This window comes from Lycorma delicatula, chromosome 6 (assembly GCF_047948215.1).
Source record: "Lycorma delicatula isolate Av1 chromosome 6, ASM4794821v1, whole genome shotgun sequence".
Classification (NCBI taxonomy): Eukaryota; Metazoa; Arthropoda; class Insecta; order Hemiptera; family Fulgoridae; genus Lycorma; species Lycorma delicatula.
In genome coordinates, this window is record NC_134460.1 from 51,543,493 (window position 1) to 51,562,397 (window position 18,905).

At 29.9% G+C, this 18,905-nt stretch overlaps 1 protein-coding gene across 18 annotated transcripts in view; it reads left to right on the forward strand.

The window, feature by feature from the left end:
• LOC142327059 (uncharacterized) overlaps positions 1 to 18,905 on the forward strand; it is a 413,864-nt gene that overhangs the window by 273,872 nt on the left and 121,087 nt on the right. For 8 of the 18 annotated variants that reach the window (XM_075369836.1, XM_075369837.1, XM_075369833.1 and 5 more), the window contains one exon: positions 3,303 to 3,456. The exons of 3 other annotated variants lie outside the window; for them this stretch is intronic. The gene's annotated coding sequence lies outside the window, so the exon portion shown is untranslated. Of the gene's footprint in view, positions 1 to 3,302; positions 3,457 to 10,548; positions 10,644 to 18,905 lie in introns of all 18 variants that reach the window. 7 more of the 18 variants (XM_075369847.1, XM_075369844.1, XM_075369846.1 and 4 more) reach the window with 4 other exon arrangements.

Consider the following 18,905-nt stretch of genomic DNA (forward strand, 5'->3'; position numbering starts at 1 on the left):
TCTTCGACTCAAAGGGCCTGATTCATCATGAATTTGTCCCAACCGATGAAACAGTGAATTCTAAATTCCATTTGGAAGTAATGAAAACCCTGATGCGTCGCATTCGTCGATTCCGAGAATTTGTCGAGTTCGAGAATTTGTCGGGTTCCAGGGATTCTCTTACACGACAATGCTTCAGCACAGATGGCAACAGTTTTTTAATACGTTATTACGCCGTAAATCAAATTACCGTCTTATTTCACCCGACTTGGCCCCAGCAGACTAATTTCTGTTTCCAAAACTCTAGTTGAAGATGAAAGGCCGCTTTTTCGACGAAATTCCGGCCATCCAAAGGGCTTGCATCAAACAGTTGAAGGCGATCCCACAACGTGATCCTCCAGAGCGTTCTCAAAAAAGAAGGTTTAAGCAGCAAAATCAAAAATTAATTTTGCTGCGTAAACCTATAGAAGATTATAGTTTATATGTACATGTATTTAGATATCAATAAATAAATATTTTATTTTGAACGGTATGAAACAATATACTATATAGATCATATCAAAATGGATAGGTGTGCTACATCATAGGTAAAAGTAAGAACTGCTCCAATATTTACCTGGATGGATCAAGGGAAAACGTGGTAAAACCTCGATCAGTCCAACGTAAAAAAATACATAATTCGTATAAAATAAAAGAGAGAACTGGTTTATGCCCGATTAATAACAATTTCAATAAATACAAGAAATAACAGTAAATTAAATACGTGTAGATAGTTAATTAATAAACAGAATCATTATAAAATAACTCCAGAGTTATTAATAAAAATTTAATTTTTGAAAACGTAGAAGGCAGACGTAGAAAATGTAAATTTTTAAAAATATTTTCATAAATATTATTTAAAATTCATCGACAAATTAATATTGTTTTTGTATAAGCATATAACTAACTACTTTAAATGAAATGTTTACAACATTTTTTTTTTTTTAGATAGGTGGGCCATAAATTAAAATGGTAACAGAATCATAATAAGGTTGTTTTCTAGCCAAAATATTGCGTTGAATTGCAGTTAAAATGCTAGTTTTAATATTTATGTTTTTAATTGTAATACCCGTTTCATTATTGCTTACTTTATCGGTCAGTAACACACACTTGTATTACGAGAAAGTTGTTTTCCTTATACGCGTAGTAGCTACACCTTTAAATATTTATAAGCAGCTTAATTTCATCAAAATAATTCAGAAAATTGAATAATTATTACAGTTATTGTAAAAATATGATAATTACTAATCGTTATAATGAAATATTTTATCCAATAAAGATAATTTTAAAGTACCAATACCTACAAAACACATCTGTACAAATTTTTGTAACAATTTTAAAATCGATGTACAATCAAAACATGTATACAATCGGGAAAGATTAAACTTACATCATAAAATTACTTTATTACTTTTGCTAATAGTAATATTAATAAAGTGTAATAATAACTAAATAAAATTAATTAGTTAAAACTGAATTGTCAGCTTTGAATAAAACAGTTGATGCAGACAGAAAAAATAAATGAAAATAACTTCAAGCACTAAATATCTCTTTCATAGATACAGAATTAATTTCTAATAGCCGGTAAAAAAAAAAAAAGTTATTACTATAAGCTTACTCTAAATCAGCAATTTTTAACCTTTTTAAGCGGAAGAACCAGTGAAAAAAATTCTAACGGACCGCTAAGTTTTTTTTCTAACGGACCTTATTCTTTTACCTATTTAGGCATTATCAATAATCGAGACGTACTGTGTCATTATCTATACATATAAAAATGAATGTTTGTTTGTTTGTCCCGTATGCGTTCCTATACCTTTCATCCGATTGCGGTGAAACTTTGGTGAGTTGTGCGCACGCCCGCGAAGGTGTTTGAATTAGTTTGGACCCGCTAGGTGACGCTAGCTAGCGTCGAGATATTTTGGAAAGCTGTATTTATGGTCAGATTTGGCTCATACACAGAATATTATGTATGTGAAAAGAAAACGACTTGCAAAAACTATATTCGCTAGGTGGCGTCGGTGTCGAGATATTTACGAAACAAATAAATAAACAGAATTTCTTCTTCTTTATATTTGTATATAAAAGACAAGTTCGTATGTGCGTCCGCTATAGACTAAAAAATTACTGGCCCGATTTACGCTCGGGTTTCTGCAAAATGGTCTGCGTTGTCCGGAGAAGGTTTAAAGCTACTGTTTTAATCCTCGATCTAACCAGTTGAATGTTAGGGGTATTTTGAATCGACTACTGTGTGTAGAGAGTAATTTAAATTAAATCAGATAGGCAGTGCTGTTGTTTTGTCAATTGGATTTATTTACAATCTAACTTTTATAATGGTTAAATTTTTAGTGTTTTATCAAACACTATTCAATTTAATCAATTGTGTTCATTTAATATATATATATATATATATATATGTACTCAAATCTAGCTATAGTAAAGCATTGTTGGCTCTGCTAATAACGTAATAAATCTAAAAGTATATTTTGAATACATAAGAAAAATAATAATAATTAAATTCGAAGTAAATTGCTAAAAATTAATCATCATCGAACAAACATTTTATCATTTATCAGAGATCCCTCCTCTCATGTCTGAAAGCTGGTGACCCGATTCATAACCTGCTGTCAATTACTCGTCATAGCTTACGGTCCTCTGCCTTTCGAATTAATGTGCCTAACGTTTCTACTGACGCCTCTTAAGTTTGGTTCAACCATCTTTTCGGCTATGTTCCGCGTAACCTGCTGCCCTCGATTTTTCCCTGTGCGATTAACTTCTCAAGCTCGTCGCCGGATTATATGACCGAAAAAACGGAGAATGCGCTGGAAGAAAATCGTGAATTCCCTATACCCAGCTCGTTTATAATCGAGCTGTTCGTCCTCTTTTCCGTCCATGTGGCGCGGAACATTAATCTGTAGGCCCCCGCCTTTCAAGTACATCAATTCTCCTCCGGTCTTCTACCTTGGTGGTCCAGGACTCAAAGCCGTACATCACTGCTGGGAAGACTAGTACCTGAAGCAGTTCCACCTTTGTATTCTTCGTGACTGCCTTATCATTCCAAATAGCAGTCAATTTAATACTTACTTTTAATAAAACGGTCGAGCTTATCAACCCTTAGAAAGGTACTGGATATCTGGCTCAGTATCGGTCTATTTCAGTCTAAAATCGGCACTTACATTAAGATGATTTCATCTTTCTGTTTTGAATTGAAGGAGAGTTGAAAATACTTTTTTTTTACAAAGACAATTTGTTGAAAACTACATGATGATTTTCAATGTTTTTTTCAGATAATTCAGTAAATAAACCTCTCAGTGAAAGTAAAAAACAAACGGGGCGAACCAAAAGATCACGGAATAACATTTTAAGTCGTTATTCATTTTAAGTCCCCAGTGATAGTTTGAGTCCAATCTTTGCTGCTACTTCTTGCAGGGCGTTGATTTGGTGAGTTATTTTTATCTTAAATTATTTGATAATACTGGTAGGTAAATGATTTAAGAGAAAAATTATTTGATAATAATGGTAGGTCATCTGCGAAGACGAGGCAGTTTACTTTGATATCGACTATCACTTGAAAACTCAATTATCTGTCCTTTTTAAAATTTATCTGTGCTTGTACGAAGTAAAGAAACTACTGTGATCACGAAAAATTTCGGTTTTCAGATTTCAACGGAAATATCCATTTTGACCATCCTTGAATCCATTTTGACTAGTTTCGGCGTGACGTCTGTACGCACCTACGTATGTATCTCGTATAACTCAAAAAAGATTAGCCGCAGGATGCTGACATTTTGAATTTAGGACTATTGTACCATCTAGTTGTGCACCTCCTTTTTTGATTGCAATCGACTGAACCAAAAATGCACAAAAAAAGCCCAAATTCCCAAAAAATTTGAATTTTGGACTTTTACTTAACTGCAGTAATAAGCTCACATTAAGAACTTTTCAACTATATATCATAAGTGGTACATATTTTCATTTGTTCCGGAGTTATAGCCAAATAAAATTTTAACTAATGAAATATTTGGATCTTACAAGGCACATCGGTTTGAATCAGACTTCATTTCTTTTTTGTAACTTGTTTTTTTTAATTTAAATATATTGATTTATTAATAATTAATCTGTGATTGTTAAAAAAAATTACGGTAAATAATAATTCAATAACAATTAAAAAAAAAAAAGAAAAAATATCAAGTTATTAATCAAATAAAATTTTATGTACTTTTTATTTAAAAAAAAGAAGTGTATTTGTAATTTAATAGGTGTACAAGGAAGTACAGTACCTTTTATCTTTCTTTTTCCTGTTTAGCCTCCGGTAATTACCTTTCAGATAATAATTCAGAGGATGAATGAGGATGATATGCATGAGTATAAATGAAGTGTAGTCTTGTACAGTCTCAGTTCGACCATTCCTGAGATGTGTGGTTAATTGAAACCCAACCTCCAAAGAACACCGACCGGTAATCACGATCTAGTATTAAAATCCGTGTAAAAATAACTGATCTCATTAGAAGTTGAACACTGGAACACTCGACTTGCAAATCAGCTGATTTGGGAAGACGCGTTCACCACTAGACCAATCCCGGTCAGGCATGGCATTTTTCACACGCTACAAATTATTCATGTCATCCTCTGTGCAGTAATGCTTAACTGCGGACCCGGAGATAAAAAAAGGAAGTCATATGGTGTTCAATCAGATCTCGGTAATGAAAGTTCGTTATGTTTATAAGCCTGAAATTGATCGCAAACCCCCCAGAAATTTATCAGGAAAGTTGTTCGAAAAACATGCTTCAAATTTTTATTTGTAATAAAATTATATTGTTTTTCACTTTATCCGAACCCTGTTTTATATTTTGTCTTTCTGTAGCCACCAATTAGCAGCGTGGCAATATCCTTTGATTGTTAGTGACAATGCATTCGCACTCTTACAACTTGGAATTATTGGATTCGTATCTGGTCACTGAAATGTTGAAGGAAATTGCAAATCTGGGTTATTTTGCACTATCTGTTTTATTTCAGTTTTTATTTAATTATTGTTTTTTTTTGCATGGATAATTTTTAATTTAATTGAAATCTGCCAGTGGATCATCTATCCTATCATTAAGACCATGGGTTAAGACAAGCTTCTACTAAATATATGACATAAATTTCATTCAGTAATTGCTATCGACAAGTTGGTATTAACTAATAAGAAAAACATAATTAATAAGAATCAACATAATAGTAATTTACGTCGATTACATTTGTTATTATATATTTGAAATTTAGCTGGGTTATGTAATGGTTATTGAATAAGACAGGTAGGTTATAAAAACAGTTCTCATTATTTATTTTCTAAATTAACCGTCAAATAAATTCTTTAATCTTTTTGATTATTATTAGGATAATGATTCGTGAGAACAAAATGTTTCCGGTCACAGAAAAAAGTAACACCGCCGGACTTAATATTAAAAATAGTATTCATATGTGTTTGGTTATTGTTTGAAGGTCAAAGTATCTTACTCAAGGTTAAAAGTATTATATCTAATGCCGCACACTAATTTTCTTGTCTAACCGTTAAAAATTATTTAATTTGAGGTATTATTTTTTATTTATTGTTATTTTTTTTTAATACGAAATTCCTTAATTGGATTATTGTCTTTAAAAATTGCCTCAGGACTGAGAATAAATATGTAATCTAAAAATGCATTTGTCTTCTTTACCGGTAATATTCAGTTTTGAAAGATTATTCCATTGATTTTTTCACATTTTAAAGATTAATTTCTGAACATCAGTAATTTTTTTTTTTTTAGAAACAAGTACTTTCCGGATTTTAAGTACATTAAAAAAAATCCTTGGTCATTTTAACATTATTCTCTTTTCTGTTTGTTTGTTTCAATAGAACAAAACGTCATTCGAAAGGTAAAAATATTAATTAAAACTTAATTTGGAATTAGAGTGGAGATAAAGTGTAATAAACAAAATATTGGGACCCACTGGGTTGGTCTAGTGGTGAACGCGTCTTCGCAAATCAGCCGATTTCGAAGTCGAGAGTTCCAACGTCCAAATTCTAGTAAAGGCAGTTACATTTATACAGATTTGAATACTAGATCGTGGATACCGGTGTTGTTTGGTGGTTGGGTTTCAACTAACCACACATCTCAAAAATGGTCGACCTGAGACTGTACAAGACTACACTTCATTTACACTCATATATATCATTCTCATTCATCCTTTGAAGTAATACCTGACGGTGATTCTCGGAGGTTAAACAAGAAAAAAAATATATAGGAATATTTAATTATAATTTTAAGGAAATTGAATACTTGAAATAATAATAATGTTTTCTGATATAAGGAACTTCCAACCGGAAAAAGTATGATGTGCGAAAAACATCGCTTTCTGTAAGCAATGTTGATTTTTGAATTTTTATTAATGATTTATTTTATATGCACTACTTTTCTTTATAGATGTTACCCAAATAAAGACTCTTCACTATTCATTTACCCATATAAATCATTTTTACTAGACACTACTTAGATTTGATAAGAGTAATGATGTTGATTAGACAGCCGCACCCCGGTTGTGAATTGAGTGGCTGAATACGAATAACATTTCAGTATGCTTATTTTGTTGATGTGAGAAAGTATATTCATCTCATTGGTGAAAAGAGCAGGAACCATTTCACCCCTCATTTTCCTTTGCAAGTGTATAAAAATGTTCGTTATTTCTAAAAAATGGTAATACAATTTTTTTTTTTTATTAACTTATGTCAAGTCATTTATAACCATTTATTTATGTTCCTAAGATGCAGTGACTACTTCATTCGGATTATAGATCTATATAAAAACTAAGTTTTTTTTAAAATTGGATTCAGCTTTTTAAAAAAAAATATAATTAAAAATAAATAACCTTTCTTTTATTTTTTATTAAAAAAGGGATTACGTAAATACATTCCAGATAAAACAGAATCATCTCCGACATTCATTCTGAAGGTTAGGCTTCAAATCTAGGCAGGCATAGCATCTTTTATAACCAAAAAAATTTCTACCAACTACACACTTTTGTGCGTGAGCAAAATCATTCATAAGATTCATGTAGTGAATAAATCGCATTAATTTAACTAAACGTGAAGTAACTTAAAAGTGTTGACAGGTAAAGTGTGTGATATATTTACCATAATTACTAAAAATATTGACATTATTTGAAAAATTCTAATTTAGAAAATATGAAGATCGCACATTTATTTTGTATCTTCAAGGAATTAGAATTATTTTAGCGAAATTAAAAACCACAAATATGAGGCAAAAATTATTTATTTATTAATTTTTTTTTTAACTTAAACTTATTACCTCACTATGGTTTTTCCCGTGATGATAATCGTATAATAAATTATGGAAAATACAGTCATAAGTATCAGTTACTTTGTAAAAAAATATATATAGTAATTAGTCATGCCTATGATACGCGGCGACCCTCTAGTTATCATTTTTCGATACACCAGGAGAGGAATTCTGTAAAAAATATTTTGTCAAAAATGTTTCCGTAACAAGTGATAAAGTTTTTACTTTTCTTCCGAACAGTTTTGTGTTCGATAGGAATTTTCCACATCCTATAAATTTAATGTATTTATCACAGTTTTGCGTACAATTTCACTGCTTTTCTATAGTGGTGTAAGTAAATAAAAATCATAAGTAAATTAAAACAAGTAAATAAAATTACAAAAGTTAAAAACCCAAGATGAAATTAAATTGGATAATTAATTATTAAAATATTAATTAGAAAGAACCATTCAAAAGCCGTTTTTGAATCCCTATAACAGTAAAACTAAGAACCTGCTCTGTAGTGATACCTATATTAGGTAATGTAAAAAACTGCATCAAACTCGGTGCAGCCTTTAGAGAAAAACATCTACTGCAGCCCCCCGTGGTGGCCTATAACCGTAAAAAATGTCTAAGAATATCTGCTCCTGCTATGGTAACAGACATACTTACGCACACACAAAACCTGTTACCCCATACGCATATTAAGTCTCCGCTCCGTCGTGGTAAAAAAACATTTTATTTATTTTATACCAATAATTTATTTTTCTGACTGCTCTCTTATTAATATTTTTAATTCAGGTAATAAAGGAAATGTAAACAGGCAAAGAATTAGACTGCATAATTTTTGATCCACTTTAACAATTTCATTCATATCTAAGCTGTTTGTCAACCAATTTGAACAAATGTGGTGTCATTCTGTTTTCAATAAAAGGCTTTTAATAAAGATGTAATACTAAAATAAAACTAATATCCAACGAGCTATTAACAATTAAAAGACCGCTATCTTGAAATTTTCAAAAGTAAAAGTTTAAAACTTATTTAAATTGCAGATTACGAGGTCTTTAAATAAAGTAATTTGTAATTAGAATGGTTCAGAAAAACATTTTATTTACAGTCCAATTATACATGGACTGTATCACCTTCGAAACAGTTCCCTTGTGAAGCCACGCAACGCTTTAAACGGTTTTCCCACTCTTCATAGCATTGTTGAATTCAGAAACCGGAATATCCTTAAGAGGGTCGGTTATATTTTTTTTATGTTTTCTGCTGTTCCAAATGGTGTACTTTGAGGTTTTTTTAAAGTCGGTAACAGGAAAAAGTCGCAGGGACTCAAGTCCGGTGAATAAGGTGGTCGAGGAACTACAGGAATGTTTTTATTTGCCAAAAACTCATTGATTGAGAGTACAGTGTGACAAGGTGCATTGTCATGATTCAGCATTCAGTTATCTTTGATGGCTGGTCTGACGCAGGTAACTGTTTTCCACAGTCTTTCAAGAATTTTTCGATAAACATATTGATCTATTCTATCCTGTAGGCAAAAATTCCTTATGGACAATGCCATTACTATAGAAGAAACAAATTAGCACGATTTTGATTTTCGATTTGCTCATTTTTGCTTTTTTGGAACGTGTTAAGTTTTAAGTGTGCCACTCCTCACCCTGGCGTTTTGTTTCTGGGTCGTACTCAAATATCCAAGATTCATCAACAGTAATAACATTTTTTTAGAAAATCAAGCTCAGTTTCAATTCGCCCTAGAAGATCGCGGCACACTTTCACCCTGTTGTTTTTCTGTTCAGCGGTGAAATTTTTTGGGACTAATTTTGCACAAGCTTTTTTCATGTACAATTAGTTTATCAAAATTTGATGGACTGTGTTATGATTCAAATTCAATTGTTCTGCAATCATTCTGACATTTAATCGCCAGTCGTACCGTATCAATTCTCTGATTATTATTTTTTTTTTTTATTCCTGCTCCCTTGGACCAGACACAATTAAGTAAAGCTCGGTCCAGGAGAGTGTCCTTTTACTCTAAGGGAGCCTCCCCACCTACCGGCAGCACATTCTCTGATTTGCTCAACATTGTTGCACTTTTTGACGTTAACGGTCTTCCAGAACATGGATCGTCCGCAACCGATTCCCGGCCATCTGAGAATGCTTTAAACCACCTAAAAATTTGGGCTAGTGACAGAGCGTCATCTCCATACGCCCTTTTCAATTTTTAAAAGATTTCAGTAGCATTCTCACCGAGTTTAACACAAAACTTGATTGCACAACGTTGCTCATAATTAGTATCACTCATTTTTGTAAGGCAAAACAAAAATTCGTTTCACGAAAAGTTTGTTTACGTCTCACGTGGCAATAGTAAACTAAAAGTATTAATACCTAATATAAATCAACAGCTGTTTATATAACCATATGTTTACTAGTAACTTTACAGTGTTGCCGCTTTGGCTGCCAAAAAAAATACTAGTCTCATTACTTAATTTATAGACCTCGTATGTTGTTGGGTACATGTACACTAAACTTCATTAAAATATGAGTTGTAAAGTCCGATAAATGGAGTTAAAAAATAACATGACAAATGAATTTAAATAAAAAAAAATTTGTTTTGGAGATTAAGAAAATAGTTTTGAATTAAAAGGTTGGTAACCCTGCTTAATCTTTATTATACGTTACCCGATATGATTGTTAATTAATTTTATATTAAAAAATTGTTTCGTTTTGTGAATATATAGTTTATTATTATTCTACACTGAAAAATTTCTCTGGAAGAAAGAGTGAAACGTTATTTTGGGAATAAATCTTTTTATTTCAAACCAAGAAGGTTTTCTGCTAGAGTAGTATACTAATTACGAAATTCGAAGAGACTGACTTGAGTTAATTATCGTAAATGTAATTGAAGCCGTATAGCCTTTAAAGAGGAGACTACAAGTTGTCAAGGAAATTCAGTTTTATTCTCTCCACAAATATTTATAAAAACATTCATAATAAAAAGGAATATCACTGTATATAGTGATTTTAAAGCTACCCGACCGGCTAATCTACCTAAAACTCGCACGAGTCAGTTTGCCAAATGAAATACTACAGTTATAATCGTCCTTGGTTCTTTTTTTTTATAAACGATATATACAACCGGTTTATTTGTGAGAGCAATTAATATCATACAAGTTACTTAACATAAGCGGTTCCTATTAACTAGTAGCTGTGTTAATAGTCATAATGACCTTTACAGGAGCTTTGAAAATCTTCCCTTCTTTATTCTACAACCTTATCTCTCCTTCCAGGTCTACCCGAAGAGAATCTACCTTCGACTTCAACGCTCTTCAGGTAAGCCTTTTTCAAGAAATTTTAATAATTTATCACATCAATACAAGTAAACGATAAAAATGTACGATTACAAGAAGATGGACACCACATGACTTCCTTGACATCTATTAAATTACACATACACATATTTGGTGCACTTCATTTAAAATTATTTCATTTGAAAGAAAAATACGATCCTCCAGATCTCTAATAAAAGTGGACAATTTACATAACTGCTAAAATATTAGTTATTATTAACATCAAATATTTATACAATTATTAATTCAACAATCTTACCTGAAATATTAGGTTAGAGTAAAAGTCCCTTTATTACTCTTTAAATAAAAATTGTTTACCAAATAATCCAATAATAAAAACTGATTATTCTACACCATAAGGTCAAAATTAATATTTGTAACCAGAAGTTCACTAAACGGAATAGTTTAATTATTATTAACTTTTATTTATACGACACACCAAAAATCTTGTACATATTACACACAAGTGAAAAAAAAATGTTCAACGATCACTTTAAATTTAATAAAATTCAAAAATGTATTTTATTTTTCTGTCAAATAATTTAAAAAAAAAATTATTTAAAAAAAAAATAAATACACAATTTCTATAAGAATTTGCTAAGAAAATCCAAAAATAATACGATTCTAAATTATAATTTTCAATTAATATTAAATAATCAGATGTTTCACCAAATATATTACATGTCCACATAAGTAAAGCCGATTAAATTACATTTACACATTTATAAAAGTATATAACATTTTTTTTATTATCATTGAATTATTATTTATTGTAAAACTTTTTTATAATCAGGGGTTAATAAATATATTGAATGAATATATTTAAATTAAAAAAAGAAAAGTTAAAAAAATGAAGTTAGAAGGGAAAAAAGGAGATGAAATCTGATTCGAACCGATGTGCCTTCCCTTTAAAATCCAAATATTTCATTAATTAAAATTTTAATTTTAATTTCAATTGCAATCAAAAATGGAGGTGCACAACTAGATGTTCCTACAGTGCTAAAAGTCCAACATTTTTAACATCATACGGCTAATCGTTTTTGACTTATGCGAGATACATACGTATAAAGGTCACGCCGAAACTATTAAAAATGAGATTCGGGGATGGTCAAAATGGATATTTCTGTTGAAATATGAAAACCGAAATGTTTCGCGATCACAATACTTCCTTTACTTCATACAAGGAAGTAAAAAAAAGTTAAAAAAAGAAAAAAGGAGATGAAATCTGAAGACCGAAATTTTTCGCGATCACATACTTCCTTTACTTCGTAAAATCAATTCGGGAACTGAAAGCGAATAATTCCACTGTTAGTAAAATTAGGAAACGTATTCTTTAAAAGATTGATTGAAACATAAAAAACTGTAAAGTCTTATTGAAATTTCCGGCGGGCTCAACTTTTACTCAAACAAAAATCTAATTTAATAAACAAATGTAAATAATTATATTTTGTTATTTTAGTAAACATACTGTAATTCTTTAATTTTATCTGCATTTAAAAAGTTGCAGTGCTTAGTTGATCTTAATTCTTTAAATTAAAATTAACACTGAATTATGTCATTAAAAATTTACCAGACCAGAATTAAAAATTATGCTAGTAATTAGCCGACTTAAAGATCAGGCTTGGTGTTAATTATATCAACTAGGAGATCAGTTAGGAAATATAATATTAAAAATTACCTACTACATCGAGATAGTAAGCATTAAATAAAATTTCTTAAAAAAAGTAACGTCACAGAAAAGTACTAAAAAAAAAAAAAAAAAAAAAAAATACCATTTCCGCATTATTACATTGCAACACTAAACTTCAATTACATGAAGTTGTTAATGGAATTTTCCTGACACATCAATAAACTTAATATTTACTAAGAATTTAAATGATAAATTAAAGCATTCGTTATATTCTTTACGTCAGTAACTGTTAATTCATACTACGAGTATGCTAACATAGTGTAACCGTTCATTTTTATTTATTAGTTTATTAGAAAGTGTTATTATATTGAACGTTATTAAAATTTACGGTTTTATAATTCTTCCTAATGTAAACAAGTTACATAAAACGTTTATCTTAAATCTTGAAACATTTGAGAGTGGACTGAAATTTTTAAAGGTAAATGATTCAAAGTTTTTATTTACTAGCAATAAATAGATATATGTGTGTGAACGCGTGCGCGGGCGTGAATTTTAGATGTATATATGTGTAAATTTTGTTTTACAAATTTTTCACATCACCAAAAAAGAATTTTGTTTATATTAAATAAGAACTTTTCTGACAAATGTAGTAATGTATTGTTTCTAAATAAAATTCTAATTTTTCTAACTTTTCTTTGTTTTATTCAACCTATTTTACACTATTTTCTTTAGAATTAAATTCTCTACAAGTTTTATGTGTTTGTTACCCATTTAACAAAGTTAATCTACGTCAAACGTAAAAAGCAGGGTTTTTTCCCCAAATTGATTGGTTTTCACCACACCTCAACCTGCAAGAACCTAATTTATTTGATTTTTCAGATCAAAACCATAAAAAGAAAAATCATTAATTCTGCCCCTTAATTAACTTCATAAAAATTTCAGTACGACCTCATTTCACTGGGATAGCTGAAATTCGAGCGAAATCTTTCACTAGCCATAACTCGCAAACGAAGTATTTTAGGACATGCTTATACGAAATTTTTCTATTGTTTTCACGAGTAGAATAGGTTATGGAAAATCACGGCAGAATTATGTGATATGTTCTGTACAAATTTATTGCTAGTTTCTATATACTGATTTCTCTATATGTGGACTTAGAAGACCCATATTCCTGTGTACAAATATATTGTACTTTTTATAATCAAAAACCAACTTCAACAACTCAAGTAAGAATAACGAAGTAAATGAAATAATACTTACCTTATTTTTCTTTTCTTTATTCCAATAACATTTTCACGAGATCCTGCATCATCAGTTGTATATAAATTATATAAAATTACATATCAAACATAACATTTGTTTTTTTTACAATAAATATTAAAATTACTATTACACATGCAAAACATGAAGTCAATTAAATAAAGTAACTACATATATTTAAATATAACGACAATTAAAAATAAAATAATTATAAAATTCATACCATGTAACCTGGCCAGCCAATGTTACATGACTGAGTGGATTTGAAAATATTTTTATCATTAAATAATTTCTTTATATATACAATTACATATGTATATATATATAATTTTATATAATTTATATACAATTGATGATGCGAGATTCCCCGAAAGTGCTATTGAAATAAAGACAAGAAAAATAAGGTAAGTGTCATTCATTTACTTTGTAATTCTGTAGTTGGGTTGTTCAAGTTGATTTTTGGTTATAAAAAATATAATATATATTACGGAAGTTGCATTTAGATTTTAATTAAAATATACTTCATTTCCGAAATAAATTTTTTTTTTGTTTTTATTTTTTTAGTGTAATAGATATATTAATCACGAATTCGGCAATTCGCTGAGGAGGTCAGACTGGATGGAAAGTAGATATGCTATCTACTTTCCATCCAGAAGATTCTGGGTTCAAATCCCAGGTTAAGCGTGGTATTTTTAAAACGCTATATGCTCATTTCTTTAATTTACAAAAAGGAAGATAATTGTAATTTAAAGTTAATCTGTAGTTGCAGGAATAAATAAATAAATTACATATTTCTTAACGTTTAACACTGCTTCTCTTTTAGTTTTCATCAGTAGTTTGGTTTGAGCTAATCTCCACCGTTCCCTTCGGCGCGATAATCTTTTAACATGTACACACTTATTACTTACCTGCATTCCCAATTATCTGTGGTATAAATTCCAATCTTAGTCTTTATATAATTCTTTTTACCTTTACAGGATTTTATGTTCCTTGATCTCGATTCTTTATCACTAAATTAATAAAACCTGAATGTCTTAACGCGTATCTCAAACGCTCGAGTTTATTTTTTTAATAAGATTCTGCCACAAATTTCTCTCTTCTGCTATTCGCCTCAAGACTTCTTTATTTTGAATTTTAATGACCCACCTAATTTTCATCATTATCCTGTAATATAACTCTAGACCTCGTGTACCGGTGTTTTTTTTTTAACTTGATAGAGAGGTACTACCTTCGGGAGGAAATAACGTATTAAATTTTTGCAAGAATTGGAAAAAGAGATGGGGATGTGATTTGGCCGAAATAAAATTTTAAATCTTTACTGGAGCACTTTAGAAATACATTCTTCTTAAGGTTTTTTTATAACGATCAAAAATTACCGAAACTTTTTAATCAATATTCACCTCCCTAATAAAAAAATTGCTTTATATATTTTTCTTTTTTATCCCTACATCTTACTTCAGAAAGCAGTTATGGGAGGTTTATGCACCTATATTTTCTACATCAATAGGCCTTCACTAACCACTTTACTATTCTAACCCGCTATAAAAGTATACAACAAACACTACATAACTTTTTCCCATCCCATTCCTACGGTCTGCAGTAACAAAAATATTTTTTTTAAATTTATTTTAAATTTAAGTCCATCTCAGAAATTACTCAAAGTATTTAAATCCCCTTCCTAGAAAATAACTTTGTTTATTTAAACAATTAAAAATTATAATTTAAATTTTAAATTATTATATTAGCATAATTAAAATTTTTAATTATTTTGATTTAAATTAAATTTAATTTAATTTAAATTAAATTTAATTAATTGTTAATTTTTAAACAATTTTAAAAAGTTTTTTAAAATCTATTATCACCGCTTACGGGTTTTCTTAAAAAAATAATTTTATTCGAATAAAAATTATTTTTTTTACACAAAATTAAATAATAAATAAATAAAAACAACAAAACAGATTTGTAAAAAATATCAATTGTTTCACTCTAAAGGAACGGTTTAAAAAAATACAACCAAGATAGAACATATAAAAATCCTTGTACATCTCTCATAGTTTTTCTTTTTTTGATTAATAAAAGGTCGATGAATTATAAAATAAAATATATCTAACATACCATTTTTCGGAAATATTTTCATTAGGATTAGTTAATAAATAAATCGGTGATGTCATTTGTTACTTATTTATCTTCACGTGTTTCTAATCATAATGAGTTAACTGAATTAGCAGTTTAATCCTGGGCAAACCGACATAATATTTCCGTCGTTTCAAGGTAATAATTCGTACTGCGTTCAGAACAGATTACTATTCGTTTTACGATCAGGGATGACTCAAATATTAATGGAGATAAAACAGTCATTCTGCATGACATAATATCCAAATTATAAAAATAGATGAAAAATACTAATTGAATTCTAGACTTGTATATGTTATATAATAATTTATTGTAAAGTGCATATCCTGTATTTAAATAAAAGCCGGTACATAAATATCTAGCTTAATGAACTTTTCCTAGTCTAATTAAATAAAATAACCTCCAATCTTTTTTCACTTAGTCTTATCTTATATATATATATATATATGAATGTTTGTCTGTCTGTATGTCCCGTATGCGTTCCTATACCATTAATCCGATTGCGATAAACTTTCGTGAGTTGTCCGCACGCACGCGAAGGTTTCTGAATTGTTTAGACCCGCTAGGTGGCGCTGGGGTCGAGATATTTCTAAAAATTATATTTATTATGGTCCGATTTGGCTCATATTCAAAACATATCTTAGTTGCGTGAAATGAATTATTTTTGGGGAAAAATGGACCCGCTAGGTGGCACTGGGGTCGAGATAGTTGGAAAAATTGCATTTATGGTCCGATTTGGTTCATATTCAGATTACATATTAGTTATAGAAAAGAAATATTTTTACGAAAAATGGAGCCGCTAGGTGGCGCTGGGGTTGAGATATTTCGAAAATACATATATAAAATACATATATATATATACACTCAAATCTAGAATGACGAAGCATTGCCTGGTCAGCTAGTACAATATAAAATATATTTTTTGTAATTCCCATTTTCTCTTTATGATTTGAGAAAAATTTATTATATTTCATTTGAATCTATTTTTAAACTCCGAGTTATTGTTTAGGTTTATGATTGGTTACTGCTTATGAAATTTATATAACTGCAATTAAAATTAGGTAGCTATAAATACTTAGCGGATCTAATTCTTTGAAGAAACTGTTCGAATTTTACAATAACTACCAGATGATCAATTTAAAATCGAAACGACCCGGCTAGGACTGCAGTTATTCAAGATCGATTTTTATTAGCGCTACTATTGGTTGTGAATGTTAATTACTATTCTCGTCTGTTTTCAGTTGTAAATTGTTGAAGTTTATAGTTTATTTTTTTGGAGGTGTGTTTTTCTAAAATCCCTTATTCGTTCGACAAAAAAAGAGATGCAGTAATGGAAGTTTATAAGCGTCCTGGATCCTTTCAAGAAACGCGTCAAATATTACAGGAAAAATTTCCGAATGCCAGTATCCCAGCATAAGTAGCATACACGATTTGGTTAAAAGTTGGCGTACAACGGAGTCGATTTCAAACGCAAACTGAAATAGATAACCTTTCGTTAGGACTCCAAAAGCCGTAGCTGATATTCAAACAAAAATGTATACCGGTCCGAATAAATCTATACGTAAATTATTAAAATAAAACGGTGTAAAATAAACATCTTGAATAAGATTCTTCATGATTTAAATTTGAAATGGTATCGTGTATGCAATTCTTTGAAGTTGTTGCACAGTCGTTACTGTGCAACAACTACAAAGAACAAACAAATCGAAACGCCTTAATTATTGCGATGGGCTTCACAAAAACATTTTCAATGAACAGATAGACCCGGTAATGTTTTTTTCACGTCAGACGAGGCACGGTTTCATTTATTTGCATACCAGGTATTGGATGACCGGGCGTCCACTTCACGATGACAAAATGTATAACATCGAAAATGTATGCACGTTCATAAAATATAACGACCCAAAATCTCCGTCGAGGTTGTTAATGGGCAAAATCGGACCATGGGGGTGGAAATGGGAGGGCTTTTTCGGAAAAAAACAAAATATCGCTATAACATTCTTATTAAGTAAAATATCGAATTCGTTTAAAGTTTCTACAATTCTTTGGATAAGGGCCTAAAACTTATCAAAGTAAAGGTTTTTAATATCACCAGTCATTGGTCCGGAGAGTAGAAAAAATTGGGTTTCGAAGAAAAGAAAGAAATCTTATCTCCCTTAATAGGTACAGTGTCGAATCGGTTTAAAGTGGTCGTTATTCCTCTAAACATTACCTAAAACTTTTACCTGAAACAATTTTTGACCAAAATGTTGGATGACCAACATGTTACTGGAATTGTAAGAAGATGGGGCTTTCGTATGGTAAATATGTGAAACTTTTATTTACATGCAACCATTGTCGTATTGAAATTTGAATTAATTTCAAATTTGAAGTTTTTCTTAACTTTAAAATGGAAATCTTTTATTGTCTTTTAACTTTTTCTTTTTTATTGGTATGAGAACAGAAAAATACATATTTTTTTCAGAAGTTATACGGAAAAATAAAATTTAGACAGCAGTAAAAAATAACCGGTGGAGAAAAAAATTTGATTTTCTAACATGTTGTTCATCTAAGTTTTATTTATCATTCAGCTATATTTTAGTTCAATTAAACGATTTTTCAAACGCCCATGACGGTTTTTGCAAAAGAAGCTGATTCCAAAACGCAGTTATGACTGAACAATAATAGTATATACGATCGTGACAAATTTCTTAAACAACTTAATAACAAATCGCAATTAAACCAGACCATATTTGAATTACCATTCCACCCATGTCTTTCAATTAATAGTTCAAATCTCTGTCCTTCACGAGTTTCCACCATTTTATTTCGATTTCAAATTGTTTTAATAGGCGATTTTTTAAATCTTTTAATGAAATTGGTCACTCGGCTGAGTGATTTATAAGATTTAGATAAAAGAAATTGTTGTATTCAAATTTTTATTGTCGCCGGTTATTTTTTTTAATAACTGTCTAAATTTTATTTTTCCAAAAATATTCTGAAAAACGGTGTATTTTTTTACTATCACTCCAATAAAAAGAAAATTGTAAAAGACACGTAAAGAATATTTTATGAACTTTAGACAGAAGATAATGATTAAACTAAAGGTATTTTCTACGAATTTCTTTTACCAACACAACACGCGGCAAAGTTAAGTTATGTTGTTTATTACAACTATGACTTTATAATCGAACAGATTACACTGAAAGAAGGACAGCTGATAATATTCGGCCACATTCTTTC